General features: G+C 45.7%; 1 long non-coding RNA gene and 1 other non-coding gene across 2 annotated transcripts; both read right to left on the bottom strand.

Annotated features, from left to right (window-relative positions):
* Positions 1–12,101: 12,101 nt before the first annotated feature.
* LOC140684348 (uncharacterized) lies at positions 12,102–16,753 on the bottom strand. The gene is made up of 2 exons (XR_012056545.1): positions 16,273–16,753; positions 12,102–16,151 (listed from the first exon to the last, which is right to left on the bottom strand). It is a non-coding gene; the product is annotated as an uncharacterized lncRNA (long non-coding RNA).
* MIR203 (microRNA mir-203) lies at positions 15,980–16,111 on the bottom strand. The gene has a single exon (NR_049143.1). It is a non-coding gene; the product is annotated as a microRNA mir-203 (primary transcript).
* Positions 16,754–22,528: the final 5,775 nt, after the last annotated feature.

The raw sequence follows: 22,528 nt of genomic DNA, 5'->3' as shown, positions 1-22,528 counted from the left end.
CCTATTAAAGCAAATATCTCCCCACCTCACTGCCCTCAGGTGTCTTGGCAATAAACAAGCTGAAGGGAAAGTTATTACCTTGTATTCATGGTGTCTAAACTAAAGTAAAACATCAACAGGGTGACTGTACATAATAATATACTAGATAAAGACCATTTTTCTTGGGCCCTCTGAAAGCGATCCCTGAGCATTAAAACGGGTCTCTTAATAAATATCTTATCTCCCTGCCACAGAGCCCTGGCTGCAGATAACCAGCCAGCCATTACTGTACCTCTGAAATAACCCCATTTCCATCAGGGCCACTTCAAACAGGCTTCTCTTTAAAGACCCCCACCTCTTCCCCCAGGGGAGGTGGGAAAAGGCTTGAACCTCCCTGGGTGGGGGATTTCATCCGAGTCCCCAAGCACAATGTGGGGTTACTGCATTGCAATGCATTCCCTTCCACAAATAACCATGGAGTAAGGCATTCTGCCTGCTAGCCACAAGCCTAAATCCATCCCCCTTGTGCCCTGCTTTGGGGTGAGCAGTGCTGGGCTCCCACAGTTCTGCTCCCCTGGGCCTGCTCTGCAAGCAGAGAGAAAGTTGGGTAGGAGAGGAAGGACATGGCAGGCAGCTCTCACCTCGAGGGAAACAGCTTTCCCAGTGTGTCCATCCCAGGCTGCAAGGTGATGCTGGACAGGTTGCACTGGAGCCCTTTATTAATACACCATACAGGTGATAGTGGATTTATTAAGTATATTGCTGTGATTTCACATTTAATTTACTAAGAATACAATGGTTTGGGCTAGAGGACCCAAGGGAAATCTAGGCAAGAGTGAGCAAAAATCCATGAAATTCAATGTAGCACACTAATCATGGAGGCATTATAGTATTAATTGCTATAATGATATACTTCTAATCCTATCTTACACTGCACCACATAATTTCATTGGCTAAGAGAGGAAAGGAATTAAATTTAGTTCAATACAGGCAAGCGTGTAACTTAATAGAGTAGTTTGACTCCAGCACACTCTGGGGTTTAGGGCTGATGTCACATAACATGGTCAGCAGCAGGGAAGAAGGATGGCACAAGACTTTTGACACCCTCACTGAAACCTGGAAGCAATATGGGAAAATGTTAGATATCTGCTTTTTGAGAGGCAACCTGGCCATATAAAGGATAATTAGAATTCGTTGCAAAGATGATTTATCATGTCTATCATTGTGCTTGAAAAGGCTAGGTCACCCATGAATGCTGATGAAATTTCAAAGATCTACTCCCCAAGGACTTCCTGCATCTGCTGCCCTCTGAGATGGGGAAATAGCCTAGGGCAAGCTTCTCATTAATACAGCAGGAAAATATAAGCATTTTGTCCAACATAACATTTTTCTTCAGTATTATACCTGACACGATCAGACCTTTAAACAACGTGGTAATAGGGCTCACTTTAAAGTTCATGTACTTGATGTTGTGGCCCCCCCCCCCTTCCCGTTCTCCCCTCCCTCCCCCCGGTTTCAGCTGGGTAGTACCTCTCTCTAACAAGCCAGCGTTTTGACCCGAAACACACTTTCTCCCGTAACAAATATTGTATGAGGTGGGCGGAGGTGGTAAAAGTAGCTTTTGATCTTGTTTGTATAATATGCAAGAGTACATCAAAGCAAGGGAAGAGGAGGAGGGAGAGAAAGGAGAGACGAGCAGGAATAACGCTAGTCAGTGTAACACCAAATAGCTCATGAATAGCCAAATAAAACATAATTAGGAACACACGAAAAATGAGTGGTTCTTTAAAGAGAGCGATGGCGAAGCGGGCTGGGAGGGTGGCCGGGGAGGCGGGCACAGCCCGATCCAAAGCCGGCCCCGAGGCAAACCAAGCGGAGCCCGGAATTCAGAGGGGGCAGCGGGACCCCTCGGGACCCGTTCCCCGCCGCCCCGGAGGCGGCTTCCCCCGGCCCCGTCCCTCGGGGAGCCCCGGGGGGCTCCGGGGGTGCCCGGCCCCGCTCCCTGCGGGTAAAGGGGAGCTGCTTCCCCCAGGGCGCTGCAGGTTTCGGGGCGTTCCCGGGCGCTCTGCACCGCGGGCTGCTCGGGGGAGCCCCGGGAGCCGCGGGGGCGCTCGTTTGTTTGGGGTTGGTTTGTTTGTTTGCTGTGTGGCCTCCCCTTTATGTTGATCAGGCCGGCTCTGGGTTTAATTGATCTGCGGGGCGGGCAGCCGAGACCATCAAGGGAAACTTCAGCCCTTGCAGGCTGCGGAGAAAGTCAGGATGGTATCGGTGAAACCATGAAAGGCAGACACGGCCCCCCGCCTTCCCCCGCGCGTGTTCACACGCAGGTGGGGACGCGGCTGCCCCGGAGGAGCTGGGGATGCCCGGAGGAAGCGGCAGGGCTGGACCCTGCCTGGGACACCCCTGGGGCTCGGGAGGAGGGTGTTTGGAGAAGCCCCTGGGCCTCTCCCGGTCACCAGCTAGGAGGATACCAGTACCAGCTCCGGGGTGATCTGCAATAGCTCAGCACTGACTCCGCAGGCGGGATATGTCTGCACCAGAAGGGGCAGGGGGAACATATGGCAAAGAGTGGCTAAATTCACCCCCAGAGGCTGATTTCCTCTCTGTCCCTGAGGTGAGTCGGGCTAGCCAACTCCATCCTAGCTCTCCTTCCAGCTCTGCACTTGGGTGTCTCTTTCTGGAGCTCTGCCCTCTCTCTGCTCACTCTTACAGAGTTTCCTCACCACACCTGTTGTCCTGCGGGGCCCAGCCCAGCCTACAGAACCCTGTTTCTGTTCCCACCACAGTAAGGAGCTCCCTGCCATGACAGGACTACATCCCACCTGCACTCAGGGCAATGCAGGCCACAACATGGATCTCGCAAGTCTGGAGCAAAGCAGGGCCTTTAGTAAGCCCCAGGTCACGACCTGCATCGTAGGGAGGGTAAAGAGCTTGCTGTAAGGGCTCTACTGTCCTGGCCTGGGCTTGGCAGCTCAGAGCTGATCTCAGGTCTTCTCTGTCTTGGTCTCTCGCCTCTTTGTGACCCTGCTCTCCAATGGGAGAAGGAAAACTCTCCTGTAAACAACTGGTGAAGGTCAGGGGAAGGAAAGCCTGGCACCACTTAATGAAAGACAGTTACAGACAATCTTTTGCTCAGTTGTCCGTGTCTGGGAGGTGTGGGTATCTCTGTGTTCAAGCTTTTTAATTTCCATTCTAATTTGCAAGTCATAAAGAGAGACAGTACGCTGTCCATGGTCTCACGTTTAATTTCTTGTCACCCTAATCATGCCAGTTTAACCCTCACTTGCTTGCCTACGTGTTTGTTATGCTCAGCCCTAGCTACCATCTCCTCTTTGAAACAGCCTGCCCAGGCACATTAGTAGTGTCCTGCTTGCACTGCAGATTTGGTGTTCTAATACTATTCCAATGACTTCTGCCCAGATGCATTTCTGTTGTTATAGGACACATGAAAGCACAACACGAGCTACTCCTATTTGTAAGGTAAAGAAGAAGGTTTATTCTCTGACTCTAACTTTTATACTTTTCCAAAGGTGACAGTGGATTGGAGAGTGAATGGGCTACCTCTCCAAAGACATTGGACAAACTACTAGTACATCAAGTTTCTCCACCCTTATGAAGGAATGCAAGACAATATGTTGTTTATAGAAAATTGTGTGAGAAAGTTTTCTAACAGAATGTAAACTCAGAAGGCTTTAGAAAATCTTAAGAATCAGGGCGACACATTTGAGCAGCCAAAGCACGTAGGAAGAGTGGAAAACAAAGAAACAAACAAAAAAAACCAAACAAAACGAAAACTCCCAAAGCCCACAGCTGCCTCCTTTTCAATGTCTGGTTGGGTGGTTTTTAAAGGAGAGGGTAGGAGTGAGGATTACTTTTCCCGTACTCTGCCTGCCACTTTAGAACTGCCTTTTCCCCGGCGCGGGACACGTTCCCGGGGAGTCCCCGGCAGGGCTGTGCAGTACAGGGGGGTGAGCACAAAGTCTGGTCCCCTTTCCGTGCTGCCGGCAGGGACGAGAAGCCCGCGGTGCCTCCCGGGGCCGGAGCGGGCGGCGGGCGGGTTCAGCACCCTGGAGAGCGGCCCCACTCCGGCCCTGCGCCGGCGGCCGCTCCCCTGCGGCGGAACCGAGACATGCCCGCACGACTCCGCCTCAGCGAGGGACAGACGTCAAAGAAAAAAAGAGTTTTTGACAGCAGCTAGGCGCAATGGCTCAGTGTCCTTGTGGATTTGGCAGAGGGATAGCGCGGGCTGCGAGGGGTTGGTGGTGACGGACGCTTCTGCAGAAGTGGAGCTCAGAGGATTGTTCTGTTCTGTCCCGTGACAGGTTTGCGTTACCCAGCCCGCACAAACAGCGAGAGAAGCAAGGAAAATCACCTGTTCCTTAAACAAGGAAGCAGCCCCGCGCTGCACAACTCCAGGGTGACACGGCTTTGCTGAAGGAGCATGAACTGGCATTGACCAAGTGTCCTCCTCACATTAGCAGCATGACGCTGGATGGCCAGGAAACTCTCCCGTGGAGTTGTGAGAATCCTGGGGAGCAAACAGGAACTAGGAGAGACTTCATACAGAGGGGAGGGCAAAGAAAAAGGGAACAAACCAGTGCTGACTTCTGGCCTTAATCATGGAGTTCCCCATCTCCCCAGTAGGGCGCACAAAGGCATTCCCAGGGACAGGTTGCTTTGCGACAAAAGACTCTCTTTAAGCATCTACACAAACACATTTCCATCAAAGGTAAAATAGCCTCACAACAAACATGAGAATATCCAAGGAGCTGCAGCAGAAAGATTCAGCTTTGCTGGCCATACATAGGCTGGAAGTGAAGCTTCCTCCCCTCCCTTATCCTCTCAATGAAGATTATATCCCAAGCAACAAAATCAAAAAATGTGCTACAGAGAGCTCGGTGTGGCCTCATCTTGTATCTCTTCTGAAGTCACATTAATGGAGCTTACTTATTGGAGAAATTGCTGGTTTTATTTCCTACACCACATCAAGTCTTGAGTGCATTTTTCTAACAGCCCAAACCAAAGCCAAGCACCTTATTAATCCTTTAATCAAGAAGAGAGACTCGATTTTCCAAATCAGATTTTCAAATATATTTTTTTGAAAATATAAATTTGTATCTCTCAGCCGAAAAGAGGCTGGTTTACCAGTGAGAGGCGCAGAACGCGGTAGGTGATTATATTTCATCAACTGAGTGGCTCCTCAGAGCAGATACCACTTGCTGCAGGCAGGAAGTTTTGGATTGAAGGACAATGGGAATCCTGAGAACTACACTGGAGGTGCTGGATTCCCAAGCCTGGGGAAAGACACATGCCAGCGAACAGCCATCCGTCCATCCATCCGTCCATCCGTCCGTCTGTCCATCCATCCATCCGTCCATCCCTCCGTCCGTCCATCCCTCCGTCCGTCCATCCGTCCCTGCCCGCGGCGGGCGCGGGCGCTCCCGGCAGGTGTCGCTGCCCCGCCAGGAACGGGCCGGGACGCTCCGAGCGGGGCGCGGGCGCTCCGGGGCTCCGGGACACGAGGGACGCCGGGAATGCCGGCGCGGCACTGCGAGAATGCAGCCGTGCGCTCTGCACGTTAGAACAGGTCCCCACAGAAAGCACATTTCGCACAGTCACAGAATGGTTTGGGCTGGAAGCGGCCATTGGCACAGTAAAGAAGTTATTCCTCAAGTTCAGGTGGGAGTTCCTGCATTCCAGTTTCTGCCCACTGCACCTCATCCTATAGCTCAGCAGTTCCAAGAAGAGCCTGGGTACATCCTCTTGACACCCTGCCTTCAGATCTTTACATACACTGGTGAGGTCCTCTCTCAGTCATTCCTTCTTGAAGCTAAACAAGCCCAGCTCCCTCAGCCTTTCCTCATAAGCAAGATGCTCCAGTCCTTTAAACATTGCCACTGCCCTCCATTGGATTCACTCCAGGAGCTCCATGGCTCCCCCGTACTGAGGAATCCAGAAGTAGCACATGCTGTGCCACTGATCACAATCCTCTGAGACCTGCCATTCAGCCAGTTCTCCATCCACAATGGCACAATAAATAAACAGCAGATCATCAATAGTTCTTTCTCTGCCCACCTCACCCCACCCTTTCCTGTGTGAAGGTGCTTTACAAAGGAAGTTTAAAAATCAAGTGGCCAGATTAATTAATTAACCAATTTATTGATCTTCTTCAGAAAAACCTTATTTTTCTAGTTATTAATATTTGGCACTGAATTTTTTGCTTATATTGTCTTTTCTCTGTCCTAGGGTAGAAAGGGTGAAGACCTGAATCACTGTCAGGGTGCTGACAGCCTGAGAAAGAAAAGGAGAATCGATGCAGTTTTCCGTGAAACAAGGCAGAAAAGGGGGTGTGAGAGAACCAGTCTTGCACATGGAAAACATTGCTGAAGAGCCTATGACACAAAAAGTGATGACAGGTTCTTGCAAAATATGAGAGTTCAAACTACAAATGGTTCCTTAAACTGGAAAAGCACTCCCTCTGTACCCATTCTGACTCAGACATTTTCAGGCTACAAATACTCTACTGGCACATGAGGCTCCTACAGCCTTACCAATCTATCTCTGGGACATGTTAGCCAAGAGTCAACATACATGGGGGAAAAGAGGAGCAGGACCAGCTACAGCTACTGGCAAAGCAAGCAGTTTTCTAGAGCAGCAGGCAACCAGAGATGGCCAAATGACCACAAGCTCCAGTGCCTCTATTCCCTTTGCCAAAGCTGTAGAAAACCAGGCCAGAAGGTAAGGAGCCTCCTGCGGAAAAAGGGAAGATCTTTTTGGCCCTCATACAGGCACATTTCCACCAAAACTGTAGAGACACCAAAGCAGAATCTCCTCCCCAGTATTTCCTATTGCAGAAGACACCTGGCCAATATCCTTATTTATAGGGCAGTGTGTCAAATTTTGATTCTTTTTGCTGCATAGCTGAGAAGCTTTCAGCCAGCTCTGCTAAACACATCGAGACAAAACAGTCCATCACATAACAGATGCAAATTGATCATTCAAACAAAGGAAAAGTTTGTTTCCAGTGGGGAAGGACACAATTCAGACACATCTCCAAAAGACTAAAACAATAACTGGGAGAGGCAATCTCCCTGGTTCACTGATTCTGCTAACTAAAGCATAACTGGGTCTAACCTGGAAAATCTAGCAAGAGATTTGAGCGCCAAAGGTTGCCTTCTCCTCTGGTGATCCTTCTGGCAGGTGGGAATGGGGGAAGAGGTTAGAGTAGAACAGGATTTGGGGAATGCAGTCACAGGAAGAAGAGGCATGAAGACGAAAGGAGACAGGAGGGAAAACAGAAAGAAACAGAAAGCAAGCAAAGACAAAGGGCAAAAGTTAGCATTCCCACAGAGAAGAAGATGCCTCACTGAGGGAGAGAGAGAAACCTTTGTTGGGAAAGACCCCAAAGTAAATGAATACCTAAGACACTTTCTTTTCTACTCCTTTCCTAACAGATTCATCCTAAATCCCATACCAGGGCATCCATCCCCTTCTTGCCTTCCTTTCACCTCTCTTATCAAGCACGAGCTGAGTTCAGCACAACAAACACATTGCCTGGCTGCTTTGCTAGGCCAGCACCTCCCCACACCAATCCTGCAGCAAGACACCCATCCACCCACTGCCAGGCCATCATTTATCTGCTCCACAAACAGCAAGAGCTTTCAGCTGCTCTGGCAACACAGCAGCTCTCCTGGCCCCACAATAACCTATTATTTTCAGCTCCTTAATAGATCTTGCTCAATTTCCAGTACACAGTCAGGAGCAACCCCAGTTTACATGAAGTTGTACATACTCTCCCCAGACTCCCAATCATTCAGGAATCATTCACACCTATCAGGATGGTGACAACAGTAATAAGGTCTTTGGTTATACTGCTTATTTACCTTGGCAATGGTGATGATAGTTTCCATTTTGTCAACATCAGTGACCCAAAAGTCATGATTGAAAGCACTCAAATGAAAGATCTCAGGCATCCAGATTAGAGCCTACAGCACTGGGACTTCAATGGTTCCATCTTCTCTCCAGCTTGAACAAATAGGGTGACACAGCAGATGCCACCACCAAACGGCCCTTTGCTACTTCCTTTTATTTAACTAAAAACCCACATATGAGGAGAGGCACAGGAGTGGATGGTTTGCCATTACAATTAGGTCAGCTCATAGTCTGGTTTTTTGTTTTTTTTTCCTTAAGTGCCTCAGTTATATGACTGCTGGTACAGCTGAATGTGGCAAAGCAGCTACAGGGACACAGAGCCCACAGGTGTCTCCCCTTGTCTCTGAGTGAACTTCTGTCCCATGACAGAGCAGTTGCTACCAGCAGCAAAAGGTATCTCTTTCACAATGCTGAAAAGTCAGCTCTTAAAGGAAGATGGGCAGCAACTTATTATTATTACCATTATATTTAGGAAGTTTCTCAAGAGACATATAAAAAAATCTGACTATAATCTCTTTGCTCTTTCTGGAACTTGTGGTACATAGCAGATTATTGATAGGTGCTCTCAGTAGAAAGCCACCTGAAACCAGGTTAGTCCTCTCTGTTAAAAAAAAAAAAAAATTATGCAAACATTCTGGATTTGTTTCTGCTGATAAATAAATAATAAGTAATAACAATAAATAACTTCATGGAGCCATGTCCATGTGTGATAGAAACACTTTTCTCTGATCACTACAGCATCACTAAATAGCATCTAAAGTCACAGTTGTATGGTTCAGACTGACTCCAGCCCAGATGTGATGAGTACTGGACAGCCCATGAACACTGGAAATGCCTGTGTTCCTGGATGCTGACATCAGCTCCTGGAGGCTGAAAGATGCAGTCTCTTCCATGTTGACTTTCTAGACCACTTAAAATTAAGCCTAAATATTAATTTTGGAGCTTAGTTTAGTCTTTGAGTCTGGAAAGGCATGACTTTGCAGAAGGCTGGTCTCTCCTGGAATATTAGGTCCTTAATACACAGTCTGCACCAACATTAAAATCCAGTCCTCTTCAAAGTAGTGTGGTCAGTCTGTTTTTTTCTTTAAAGCCTCATTACCAAATGGAATGCATAAGGAGAGCCAGGAAAAATATGTTTGTATTTACTAGGGAAAGAAAAATGGAGAGGAAAGACGTGAACAACATTATTATATATGATGAATCTCCTGTTTATTTTAGAGACTCTGGAAATTGCCTCATTTTTTCAATGGGACCACATGTCCTTGTTAAAGATGTGTTTCACCCTAAAACATAAATATTCCAAGGGCATCCCATTAGCAGTGTTATGAAAGAGAAGGAACTAGACTATCCCAATGGAAATCATTCACACTGCCTCCTGACATGCATTTGATATAAGCAGATCTTCTACACTTCCTCCATGACAAAGAAGATTCTGTTCAGGAGCCTTCCTACAAGCCCTCTGTCCTCCCTTTGGGGATTTCTGGGAAGATAAACCTCTCACACGTCATCTAAAATTGGTGTCATGTGACTATCCTCTTCTGGCCTTACAAATTTCAAGTCTACGAAAACAATAAAACACTATTCTTTAATTTGACATGAGCACAAAACAGCCTTTAATGATTGTGCATCTGAATCTGGTTAGAGGGAGCCTGGGATTCCACCACTTTGGCCTTTAGTACTTGGCACTGTGTTGCTCAGGTACAAAGCCAAAAGTGGTTCCAAAGAAACCTGCACAGCTCTGCTGAGTCCACACCAAGCTGTGTGAATGTGGCACAGTCGAGTATGGCCTGATGAGGCAAGTTTACATACAGGTGCAGTGAGGGAAGGATCAAACTGAAACAAAAATCCTGTCTGACCTCCTCCTAATTTTAAATCACTTTTTGGATCTTATCCATCTATTGGGGAGATTAAAGGGAACATGCTCCACAAAACTCATCATACTCCTGAGGAAGCTAATCTTCCTAATCTTCAGGGAAGAAAAATCCAGAAGGAAGCCTTAAAATTGGAAAGAAAAAGGTTATGGTGCAGAGAGCCACTTATTCCTGCTACAAATCCACCTTTGCCTGGAGCCAGGTACTTATGAATTCTGTCCTCAGGCAACAGAGTCATCAAGGGAACCTCTTTTCATATCTCTTGCTGCTAGAATTTAAACTGCCCTTCTCAATTGCTCACCAAAATTAATTTTTCCATGTGCCAGTTGAGCTCCACAAGCCTTCTGACCTGGTAACAGAGCAGCAAAACACAGACTGGGCAAGACAAAATTTGGGATTGGGAAACCCTGGTTTTACCTGACATGATAAATTCACAGATCACTGAAGCAGTTTTAGCACCTTCTTTCTGTTTATTCTGTTCCATCACTGTATACAAATAACTGGTGTTTATCTGGGTATAAGCCCATGTGAAAGAGAAAAGATTTGGCTTTCTGTTTGGATGTCATAATATTAATAGAGAACATCTTTAGAGGCTTATTACAATGCAATATTGCCAATTCCAAGTGTTAGGAAAATGAAAGAAAAGAAAAGGACATAATGAATCATTCATCCCCACCCTTCAACAAAAATCATGAGAGTAAAAATGGCTTTAATTCCATTTGTTTACCAGTTTCTGAGCATTTCTGTGTCGTCAGATTACTATTTCAGACTCTTCTGCCACAATGGGAGCTAGGAACTGTCTTAAATAAAGATTTTCATTGTCTTTAAATCACACAAATCCTGAAGCTTCAGCCTTTGGGGAAAAAACATCCAACACAACAAGCTAAGAAGGTAGTTGGGATGAAAATATCAGAGCAATTAATGAACCATCAACACTGAACAGGTTCATAAGGTTGGCTGTGCTGCAAAACCCAGAAAAGACGACATTTGCTAGAACAGATTTAAAATGCCTGAAGTGAAAAAAGGGCCAACATACTACATTTTGGATATTAACCCAGATCAACTATGGACAAAGTTCCTAGGAAAAAAACCAAAAATTATGAAACAAAACCCACTCCAAACAAAACAAAACAAAAAAAAATAGTTGGGGCTTTGTTTTTATGCCAGCTTTCTCAGTCCAGCTATCTTATGGAGTCAGGAAAAAAGCTACTGGCAGGAATAGCTCTGTGGAAGGCTCTCAAAATGTGGTAACTAAACATTACTATAAATTTATTTCATCTTGACACCAAAGCCAGCTCTACAGCTGTTTTATGATACTGTGAAGGTTAAACTACTGTGGAACAAGTACTCCTGCATGTGGCTACTATAAAAGTGTCACTGAATTATTTCTAATTTTAGTGCCCGTTGTTCTAAAAATTGCTTTCCGCTGCACTCCAAGAAGCAAGAAAAAAGGTGATTCACATAAACCTAGGCAGCTGAGGACCTAGATGGACATAACTGATGGAGCAGAGCAGCTACAGGGTTCATATTGGATTAAGGCAGAGGAGAGATTCTCAGGGGGTTTAAGTTGCCATGGACCCCAATATGTTAATCTTGTAACTGATTTAATGATGCTGCCCCAGTTTCTGGCAAACAAAGAGAAACAGGTACTTTCAGGGCAGAATGAGACTCCCTTAGTTCAGTCACCCAGCTTAAGATGATGAGTTGAATCACACCTGAGAATAACCATTTGTCTGCACCAACTAAATAATTTGTTTGGGCAACTAGAAATTATATTCACTTTTTTTTTTTTCCCAGGTGAGTATTATTCAAGTGTCCAATAAAAGGTAAATTGGCAGAACACTACTCCAGCTACAAATAGCTACACCTCCACCTCACGGGACTCAAATATCACCAGAAAAGGAGGGGAAGAAAACAAGCTTAAACAGTAGATATTACACCTTGCCAATATGCTTGGCAGAAATTAGTGTTCTCAAAAGCCATTTCCTTTACAGGTATTTCCAAATACCATTAAAAAAAAAAACAAACAAAAAAAACCAAACAAAAAAAAAAAAACCATGTCTGTGAGCTGAATCTATTTAAGACAAAAAAAAAAAACAAAAAAAAACAAAAAAAAAACAAACCCAAAAAAAACCCCAAACATGACACAAAGCCATGTAAGCTGAAGGGAAGATGTAAATCACTGGTCTCTGTTAGTGAGATGATCACCAGCCCTCACAACATCACAGGATAGTTCAGGTTGGAAAAGACTCTGAGGCCATTAAGTCCAACTGTGTCCAACCCAGCAGCACCTCTCTCACCCTGGACTCCCACAAACACTGCAGCAACTGAATAATTTTATTCTCAGAAATTGCTGGATACCATAAATACCCTTAAAATGGACATGATGCAAATTCTAAATCACAGGTTTTCAGTTTTTAGTTAAAGAAAAGAACCAAAACCAAACCAGTAAACAAAGAATTCATGCCTTCATTGTTACCAAGCACAGACTTTGTCACCCCATTTATCTTATGGGAATGCTATTACTGTTGATATGGGCAATTAACTGTATTTCAAAAATACATTTTTCAAAAATTATCTCCATTTTCCATCATCAGTTTTGAGCAGAAAATTACTCACAGGGAGAAATAATTTACCCCTGAGTTGGGGTAAACTGTTACAGCTAAACAGAAATAGAAAATCATACACCAATTTATACAGGCTGAAAGAACGGTCATTAATTCATGCCTAGAGGATTGGAAGCTTCCAGTGTGTCCTCCAGGTCAATAAAGCAAATTGTGAGATCAGGTCTAAGAATTTTTTATACTTGAAAGTGGCAGATGTGTGGTCTCTCAGCATGAAAATTATTGTGTGAACAACACTGCAAGTCCAATCCCAGAAGTTAAGCATACCTCGTCCCCAAATGTTTACTACTGATATCTAAATATATTCTGTTTATTTGCTATTAGTTTTTCATAAACAACTTTCACTGTTGTAAAAAAAATTTTCTGTTGTAAAACTTTAACTGTTATTTTTAAAGCGTTCTAAAGAATGCAACTACCTTGCTTAGAGATGCAACTCTTCTTGTTCAAGAATGCAAGTATGATGCCTAAGTATGGTGCTAGGATGCTCTGATTACTCCATTATTCAATAGTTAGTAGCACCAATAGGTAGATTGCTTCTGTGCAGAAGGGCATTATTCAGTAGATTACCACGAAAGGTGTGTTTCAGGTTGCTCTTTCTTAATTCAAATGTGCATTTGATTTGAATGCATACTTTACTCGGTGTTGCTACCTGAATCTCTGACCAATCAGCATCCCACCCAATGTATTTGTGTGTGCACTGAAACTCCTGGATGCTGCCAAAGCATTAAGCAGCCTACAGAAAAGGGTGGGGAGGGAGGAATGTGCTTCTACTTCCTCTTCTTGGGTAGAGCAGACAGTAAGAATGACCTCCTTAGTCCAGAGGTTAGTCCAAAACCAGGTTTAATCCACCTATCCTTCCAGTCTGGTCATAATATTTTTGCTATTCATTTTAAAAGGGAGTGAAAAAATTAAATGTTATTATCCAAAGACCAAGATTTCAGTGATAAGCAACAGAAATATTGTCTGGGACTTTAATAGTAAGAGCTAAGAGCATGCTCTGCAACGGCCGGGCAACATTTTACTAAGTTTGGCAGAAAAGTCTCCTCCCTTCATCCCCTAAGGCTTCTGCTTAGCTTAGACAATATCACAAGGAAGGGCTGTTTGCCCAGAGGTTTTCATTGCGAATTTGTTGGGGATTTTTGTTTGTTTGTTTGTTCATCCACATGGTTTACTGCCAGATTATGAAAACTACAAGCCTGTCATCAGGAGTTCACCCAGTCTGAGAGAGGAAAAACAATGGTTAGAAGTCAACCTGATACCTACCATACCTTAAAAAATGTCACAGAATAAAACACACGTAGAAGAGACATTTCAGTAATGTTGTGACACTCCCCAATTTCAGCAATGGATTACAATGAAACATTGGTTTGTGCAAGCAATCAGGAGAGGTTTGTCTTGACATGGACAACCCAGAACAAGACACTGAGATCTTGTCTTTGTGTAAGCATAACCTCCCCCACAGGTTTGCATGATTAACAACATTCTTAAAAAAACAAAACTCTTTCCTTCATCAAACAAGTTTCTTCCAAACTTTTTCAGGGCACATTGCACTCAGACATAGGAAAAAAAAATTGAATCATGTTGAGCTGTACTAAGAAGAGCAAAGAGGATTCCCTCAAAACAAGAAATTCTACTTTGTACAGCTAGTATTCCTCCTGAAGCCAGTGGACAACTTGGATAGAGCCAGCGAGAGGATCAGACTTTTCAGCTGCAGATAGGCAGGAGAGAAAAAACTCTGGGTCAAATCCCAGCTAGGGTAAACCAGTGTAACTCCATGGAAGTTAAGAGGGCTGTGCCAATTCAAGCCAGCTGTGGATCTCAGTGTGTTTTGCAAGTCCATTTTCAACTCTTCAGGGCTCTGCTCTGTTTAAATATCCACAACACCCACTGAAATTAATGAGAACTGTGTGTGCAGAACACTAGTATTACTTTTTAACTATTTGGGAGGTGCTCAGACATTGTGATAATGAGCACCATATATTAGAACCCAGACAGAATGGTATTGAATCATCAGACCCTTAAGTGGGACAGGTCATTAATCTTTTTTTTTGGGAGAGCATTTCAATTTTTGCCTTGGCAAATGAGGATTCATCATTAATAGATGTGGGGGTTCTACGTTTGCCAAGTCCCAAAGTGTGTTTTTCCATTTGCCTTGGGCTTGTGTAAGCTTGCCTAAGGAGGCCAGCCTTGCAGTTTGAGAAACACTGCTAGCAGCCACCATACCCTTATTCCCAGCTAAATTAAACCCTATTATGCTGTAATTAACCTTGCCTAACTTGTTCTGAGCTACAGCAGCAGGTAAAAATCACGCTTTTACTAGGCTGTACCCAAGAAGCATTTTTGCGTATCAGACTTGCCTACTCTTCAAGTATTTCCAGCTACTCTTGGAAGCTCTTCTCCTGAAGATCACAGCTGAACTGCAGACATCAGAATTCTTCTTGACTTCAGTGAGGGCAGAATGCACCTCATGTTCAGGCCAGATGGCTCATTTTTGGCGGACATGGGAATTCCACAGAAGCGACAGCGAGAATACGTATATACAAATTGTTAGGTTTAAAGGTTTAAAACATACACATAGGCAGGACACTAAGTTTCCTTGGTCAAATTTAAAGCAGTAAAATTCCATTTTATGAATTAGTCTATTGCCCTTTTTATTTAAATCCAAGTTAAGAAAAATAAAAAGAAATCTATTACATTTCTAGTTTCAATTTGATACTTGGGATATGGATGAGAAGAATGAGCACAAGGTAAAAAGAACCTCTAATTTATACAGCTACACTTCTGTAAGAAAAATAAATTATTGGAAGAATTGCAGTTTTCAGACTTTTTCCCCCCTCCTCTTTTAAGAAAAATCAAAATTCTTCAGCTGTATTTTGAAAGATCCAGGATTTTCGCTAAGGTCAATTTGATTAAGTCCATAGACCTTCAAGCCAGACCATCGTTGCCACAGTTCTAAAAGCAGACATCCTCTGAAGTAATTCAACCAAGGTAGGACAGAAAGCCCAGGTGTCCTTCAGCTGCCTGCAGTAAGTGTATATATGCAAAATACAGTATAAAACAGCACAAGAGAAAGGGTACACTACCCTAAGTAAAAGGCACTCAAAGACAAAAGAAGTGCTATCACTAAATACATCTTGCATTTAATTACAAATGGAAAGGTGGGAAGCCTCTGGAGAATGCAGCCTAGAGAGTCAATCTGATTTTTTTTTTTTAATCTGCGCATCTGAGTGTATGGTGCGGATAAAGAACAGATGGTTATGCAGTAAGTGTATCAGCCTGCCTCTAGCACAGCAGCTGCAGCATCAGTATTTATCCTACCTGCTCCTTTTAAGTTATTAAACTCCTCAGTTCCCACAGGACATGCAATAAGTTGTTTTTTTTAAAGCACTTGCCCTGTCTTTGCTCATCCCGCCATCCCCGGTGCGGGGCCGGGCCGGGCCGGGCCGTTCCCCCCGGCTCCGGTTCTGGCCCCGGCTGCGGCTCCTCCTCCCGGGCCGGCCCCGCGGCTCCCCCGCTCCGGCTCGCTCCGCCGCGGGCGCTGCAGGTCTCCGCCGCTGCCGGCCGATGCCCGGGCCTCGCTGGTCAAGTGGTCCTAAACATTTCACAATTATGCTAGAGAACTGTTGAACTGTTAAGAACCACTGCACCAAGGAGGCTGAGGGTCCGCGGGGAGCGCAGCGGGGCGGGGGCGCGCTCCCCGCCCGCTCCTGCCCCGGGCTTGGCTCTTCCTTTCGCCGCGGCGGACCTGGGGATGAGACAGAACACACGGGACTGGCGGGCGGGCGGCGACAGCACCCGGGGACAGCGCCCGGCCCGGCCCGGCCCCGCACGCCCGCCCGCACTCCTCGCTCAGCGCCGCCACTTACTGCTGGCCACCGTCCCGCGAGCATCCCCGGCCTTGCGCTGGGGCTGGGAGAGCTTGACGGCAACACGCTCTCGTTACAAAGCGGAAAGAAAAACAACAACAACAAAAAAACCCCAAAATAACCAACCAAAAAAAAAAAAAAGTTTAGAAAGAACGAACTAAACAAAACCAGCCATTCTCCTGAGGGGCCGCAGCTCGGCGGCAGCCCGGGCCGGGCGCCCGCGGCCGCTCCCGCCTGCCGTGTGCCGCGGCCGCCCCTCTGCCGCGCCTGGCCGCGCGGGGCCCTTTTATAGCCGCGCGGTACCTCGCGGTGATGAGCCGTCCCCTGCGCGGCGGCCAGGAATGCTGCCCTCGCCCCTCACACGACCAGTTTTTCCAGGCTGCCTTCGCACTGACGGGGCGGTTTTGTTTCCAGCCATCATCTGGGGCGGCCGAACGTCAGCAGGTAGAGAAGGACAAACCTGTTCCGAGGCGGCGCGTTTCCTCCCTCCCTCTCTCCTCCCGCCGCCCTCCTGCCCTCCGCCCTGCCACCGGGGGAAACTGCTCGACAGGTTTCGCCGAAGCTGGAGGTGGCTCCGGGGGTGAGTAAGAGACTCCACCCTGCGCCCTCCCGACAGGCGCTGCCGCTGACGGGCCGCCTGCCCTCGCACCCTTGCCGGCCCCCCTCGCCTGGCTGGCAGCCCTGAAAAAACAAAACAACAAAACAAAACAAAAAAGCCTTAAACCGGCACGTCACGTTCTGCGGGGGATTTCGCCGCCCGGCCTGGCCCGGGATCCGTGCTTGCGGCGTCGCGCCCGGCGAGCGTGGCCGCTGCCGCCCGGCCGGCTCCCCTCAGGCCTGAGGCCGCGCTCCTGCCTGCCCTCCGCGGCGTTCCGAGCCGGCTTTCTGCTCCTTCCCCACCGCCAAATACCCTCTGAGACGGGAAGGGAACCTTTAAAAGCCCTCTGGTACCCATGAGTGAGCTGGTAGCGTTGCTATGTGGTGTTCAGCGCTCCTGAAGGGTAGCACAGGTACCTATTTCTGATCTGGAATGTTCATTGTCAGATTGACAGTGTTCAGTGTAGTTTCGGGGAGTTTTTTGTAAATGACACGAGAAACCACCTGCTGTGCATAGGTGGCTGGGTTTGCCCTGTTTTCCCCCAGTATCCCACAGAACTGCTGCTGTTTCCTCAGGTGCCTTGAGGAGCCACCACTGGGGAACACCAGATCTTTCCAGAGGTCACTTTCTGCTCCTGAATGTTCCTGACCTTGGTTTCAGACAGTTAGGACTAAGAAGCCAGAATTGAAAAACGTGAAGAAGGTTCTGATGTTCAGAGGTGTTGGACAGCCAGCAGGGAGGGAGGACACCCTGAACTTTGACAGGCTAGCGATGAAATCCAATTCACAAAGATTTATGAGCTGTGTTGTTTGGGCGAACTGCAAGGTCCTCACGCCCTGTAACCTTGGGGTGGGGATTATGGTAACCGCACTGTTGGCTTCCCCATGGTGGCAGTGGGGATGCTGGTTGCTGGTGGTGCCAGGCTGCCTGCACTGCCTGACCACATGCTGCTCTCTCCAGCCAGCCCAGGAGACACTGTTTCAAAAAGATGTGGATGGTAAACCTTGCTCTGCCAGTGACTCAGCCTCCAGCCTCAGCCAAGTCGCTTTACCACACCTTGAGAGGGAGATAATGCCTACCTACCTCATCTTATGAGGCTTCACTAATGTTTATATAGTGCTTTGAATGTTTAAAGAACTGAGTGCTGTTTATGCATTTTGGTGCTCCAGATCCTGTGATCTTTGGCCCTTTAAAAATACATAGGAGACTCCAGCGGTCCCAGAGGAAATGCCCATACAGGAGGCATCCCAGAGCAGCAGAGCAGGGAGAAGGCCTTTGTGGCTGTGCACAGCTTGTGTGAACGTGGTGCTGCACCAGAAGCCGGAGTGCTGGAACCAGAACAGGTTGTTCTAGGAGCCTATGCAAACCTCATGCTGAGGAAGCTCCCTGGATCTAGGCTGGAGGCGTTTCAGTCTGCTTTGGTAAAGCCAACTCCTGCTCTTCTGCTCTGGCATCTCACACTCAAACCCAGGGCTTAATTTTGTGCCTTCTTCCACATAGCCCAAGCCATAGCGGGTTTCTGGACCTTCTCTTTCTCCCCAGAGGATATTTGCTTGCCTTGGATAGAGGAGAGTGCTCTATCTGTGAGTTCACGCAAAGGACACCCCTGTCCTTGGCATCCATGGAAATCTGTGGAAGCAAGACTGCCATTTACACCCTGTTAGAAGAGGCATTTGTGCAATGACACAGTGTTCTAGGTCGTCCACTCCTGCCAGTGATGTGTACAGCATGTTCAGCATGACTGCATGGGCTGTATTTTATATATAATCCTTCACAGAGTACACTGGCGACTCTCACCTCCCTCTGACAAACACAAACTCACACCCACACCCACGATACCACCCAGCTAAATAATAACCTGGCTGTCCATACTGACTTGGTTCAAGAGTCCTTTCCAGCCAAACCAGTCAGAACCTGCTCCTGCACTGGTGAGGTACATAACCCCCAGGATCTCATTGCTGTTCTGGTCCTGGGTCAGACACACATGGCAGATGGCCCCTAAAGGACTCTGAGCAATAAGGGGGGACCTGTCAGAGGCAGCCAGGGTTCTCTTAGGTACCAGAACCTGTATGGTCTTTAGGCAGGATGACATCTCCTGCTTTCAACTTCTTTTTAATAAGTGTCAGTGGTTTTACAGTGAATGGGTAAACATACATTTCATTTAATTATATAAGCATTTAGCAGGTTCTGTTTCTCACCCATATACTCTCAGTTATGGAAGTAAGAAAGTTAACATCCTGCTTCCTCCCTTCACTAGGTAGAGTCTCACAGAACAGGCTGAAGGCTTTGAAAGGTAGAAGAGTAGAGGTACCTGAAAGTGGAAATGACAGGCAGCACTAGCCAAGGGATGAGCAATGTGTTGTTCTTCCTCTGGGAAAGTATGAAAGGTGATTGAAGCATTAAAATAATAGAATCAGTTCTGAAATTAGATGGGGGGGGAATGAGGAGTATTAGAAGGAATAGTAATTAGTCCCTTGTTTCTATTGATGGTTAAACTAAGTATTGTTTATATCAGTGGGACTGCTATGAAAAGGACTGTGGTACCCCCCAGTATGGCCTCACCACACTGGATGCTGAGAGCTCTCTGACTGCACCAACACTCCTGAAACCTGGAGGAGCAGCACACTACTGTGGAACATGATGGCTTGAGCCCCTTGGACAGCAGGCAGTTTTCTTGGATAGGGAAAGCAAATACCAGTCACCTTAGAGTGTAAAAGAAAGAGGGCAGCACAAAAGGAGACATAACGCCAGGGGTGGTAGCAGAAGACAAAGAGCTGGTCTGGGAGGAAGTAAAGATGAAGGGTAAGCTTGTGGGAGGACATAAAAGGCTGTGCTGTTTGCATGGCAGAATATGGAAGATCATTAATGCTTGGTAGTGAGAGGAGGATTATATTTCAGGGAGGTTCTGCTTTGAAAAAATGAAGTTATGAAAAATGACTGGAAGGTGCTACCATTATTGCCAGCCAATATCCCCACACTCCTTTGACAAAAGCTCCCAATACTTCCTGCTAGTTCCTTATTCCACAGGTAACATTATGGAAGGGCACAGGACAACCCAAAGTACTATTCTTTGTATGACATATTTTATCTGACAATTCTGGACTTAAATCCAGCACTAAAACTAAGCATGGACATGGAGCTTACCATGTCTCTGCTTATTGTTTACGTTCCTCATCATTTCCCCACCAATTTCCTACTCTTAGTCATTAATGCTCACCTAAAATTAGACTGGAAGTTTCTTTAAGAGAGACCAGAATCTGTCATGTCCTGGAAAGTACTTTTAATATTTTTGGGTCTGGTAAACAGAGAAAAAAAAAAAAATCTCTGCAAGTGGATTTTCTCCCACCCTGGGAAATCAGCATTCCATATGTTCATAGCAAACAGTGATGGGGCAACTTCATGTTTGCTTTAGTTGGCTTAAACTCATTTGTCAATACAGCAGCCCACTATGTGTCACATGTGAGTATAATAATAGGTTGATACTAACTTGATTTGCAGTAATAAACACCCTGAGAGATGGCCTAATGCCTCCTCATATAAATAGGAAGCCTTTTGAGATTACTGCCTAAATAACATCAAGTGATTTACAGATAAATAGATGAGGTGGTATATTTTTCCAACCAAGAACTTTTAGAAAGATTGTAGCTTTGCAATTCAGTAGATAGATTAATAAAGAGGTGCTAGAAATGAAAATATGGCTAGCACGTTCTTACAAAGCCAAGAATTCACATTTTATTGGAAATGCCACTGTTGTGTGTATAAAATTTTGATTAAATACAAAGTTATCAATTTAGCAAGAGAGAGATTTGTATCTCAAATGCTTCATCCAAGCATGCAGTTCAATGTCCCTGAGCATACAGAGGTTACATACCAATTTAATGTGTAATACTGCTTTTCACCATTTTCCTTGTTCTGACTTAACATCTTGTTCATTCCAGAAGCTAACTGTGTAAATTACATTATACAAATAAATGTAGTTTTTCCCTTTTTGGGAGAATTTTTTAAGTCAATCTCTGTCTGTATTCAGTGGCACAATAGCAAGCAGCAGATTACAGATTTTCTGGTTTCTATTTCAAATTTCCAGTTTCATTGTTAAACATGTCAGTTCTTCTAATAACAAGTCTAGAACAAGGAGACCTCAAGGCTTTACACACTTCCAGGCTGGTTCAGTGGGTACAATTTCCTGTGCTTCAGTAGGAAGAAGAAAAATATGTGAAAAGCAATGGTTGTGCTGCAGAGATAGTGTGTGAGCTGTCAAGCAGATGTGTCCTGGGAGATCTATCCATCCCTGCATTGAGACCCTGACAGTAAGGAGAAGCTTCAATTCTGGCCCTAAAAAACATTAGGAAAAGCACATTGCAAACAACCAGGAGGTACTTCTGCAGCCCTGATGTAGATTATACTTTGCCACGACTTTCCACTGTAAGTTCAGGAGTCCCAGCAGTGTGCTGAGATGACATCTGGAGATCACATAATCACAGAATAGTCAGGGTTGGAAGGGACATCTGGAGATCATCCAGTCCAAGCTCCTTGCCAAGGCAGAGTCACCTGGAGCAGGTGACAGAGGAACTTATCCAGGTGGGTTCTGAATGTCTCCAGAGAGGGAGACCTCTCTGGGCAGCTGTTCCAGTGCTCTGCCACCCTCAACATAAAGAAGTTCTTCCTCATGTTGAGATGAAGCTTTTTGTGTTTTAGTTTATGGCCTTTGCTCCTGTTGCTGGGTACCACTAAAGAGAGTCTGACACCATCCTCTGACACCCAGCTCTGAGACATTGGTATGGATGAATGAGATCTCCTCTGGATTTTCTCTAGACTAAACAGGTCCAGCTTCCTTGGTCTACTCATAAAAGTGATGCTCCAGTCTTCTGATGTGGCCTCTGCTGGACCCTCTGCAGTAGCTTCTTGTCTGTCTTGTACTGTGGAGTCCAGAACTGACACAGAGATGTGTGCATGAGAAGTGAATCCACCAAGTCCTCTTCTGCAGTCAGCTCTCCCTGTGGTATTTCAAACTTCAGGAAAGCGTGGTCTCATGGTTACTTTTTTATCTCCTTATTATCAATTCTCCTCTCTCCCTCTTTTTTTTCCCTTTTTTTTTAAATTTGAAATAAAAATACAAATAAAATACCCAGTGAACCCAATTCTGACATGACCAGTTTTGAATGCCTCACTTCCCAGATGCCTGACTCTAGACCATAAGAAAAGCTGACTTCTATTAAATGCCACCCACCTTTTACTCTACCATGAAGTTTCAGGCCAAACCCTGGGAGCTAACACTTGAAATCACTCACTTTTTCTGAACATTTCAGCAAAGCAATTCACAGTTAAGATTAGCTGCTATGCATTAAGTCTGCTTCAATAACTTTATAATTGATTGCAATGTTTAATTGTGATAGCCATCACAAACCTTGTAGCAACTTGATTTTTCATGTTCACCAACCAGCTCTTTTTTCAGAGTTGGCAGGATTACGTGTCCTGTTCCATAAAACCATGAAAAAGGAAGTAATTACTAATTATTTGACCATCTATCAAGATTTCCTAGGCTTTTGCTGGTTCAAGGTATTGAACACACAGAGTCAGAGTGTGACTTTGCACTGATGAGCATAGTCATTTTTAGCAACAGCTCATATTTCTGGTTTTCTGTCCTTGGAATATAGAACT

The sequence above is a fragment of the Taeniopygia guttata genome, chromosome 5, assembly GCF_048771995.1.
Source record: "Taeniopygia guttata chromosome 5, bTaeGut7.mat, whole genome shotgun sequence".
NCBI lineage: Eukaryota > Metazoa > Chordata > Aves > Passeriformes > Estrildidae > Taeniopygia > Taeniopygia guttata.
Note: the sequence above shows the minus strand (reverse complement) of the source record. Positions and strands in the feature narration are given on the sequence as shown.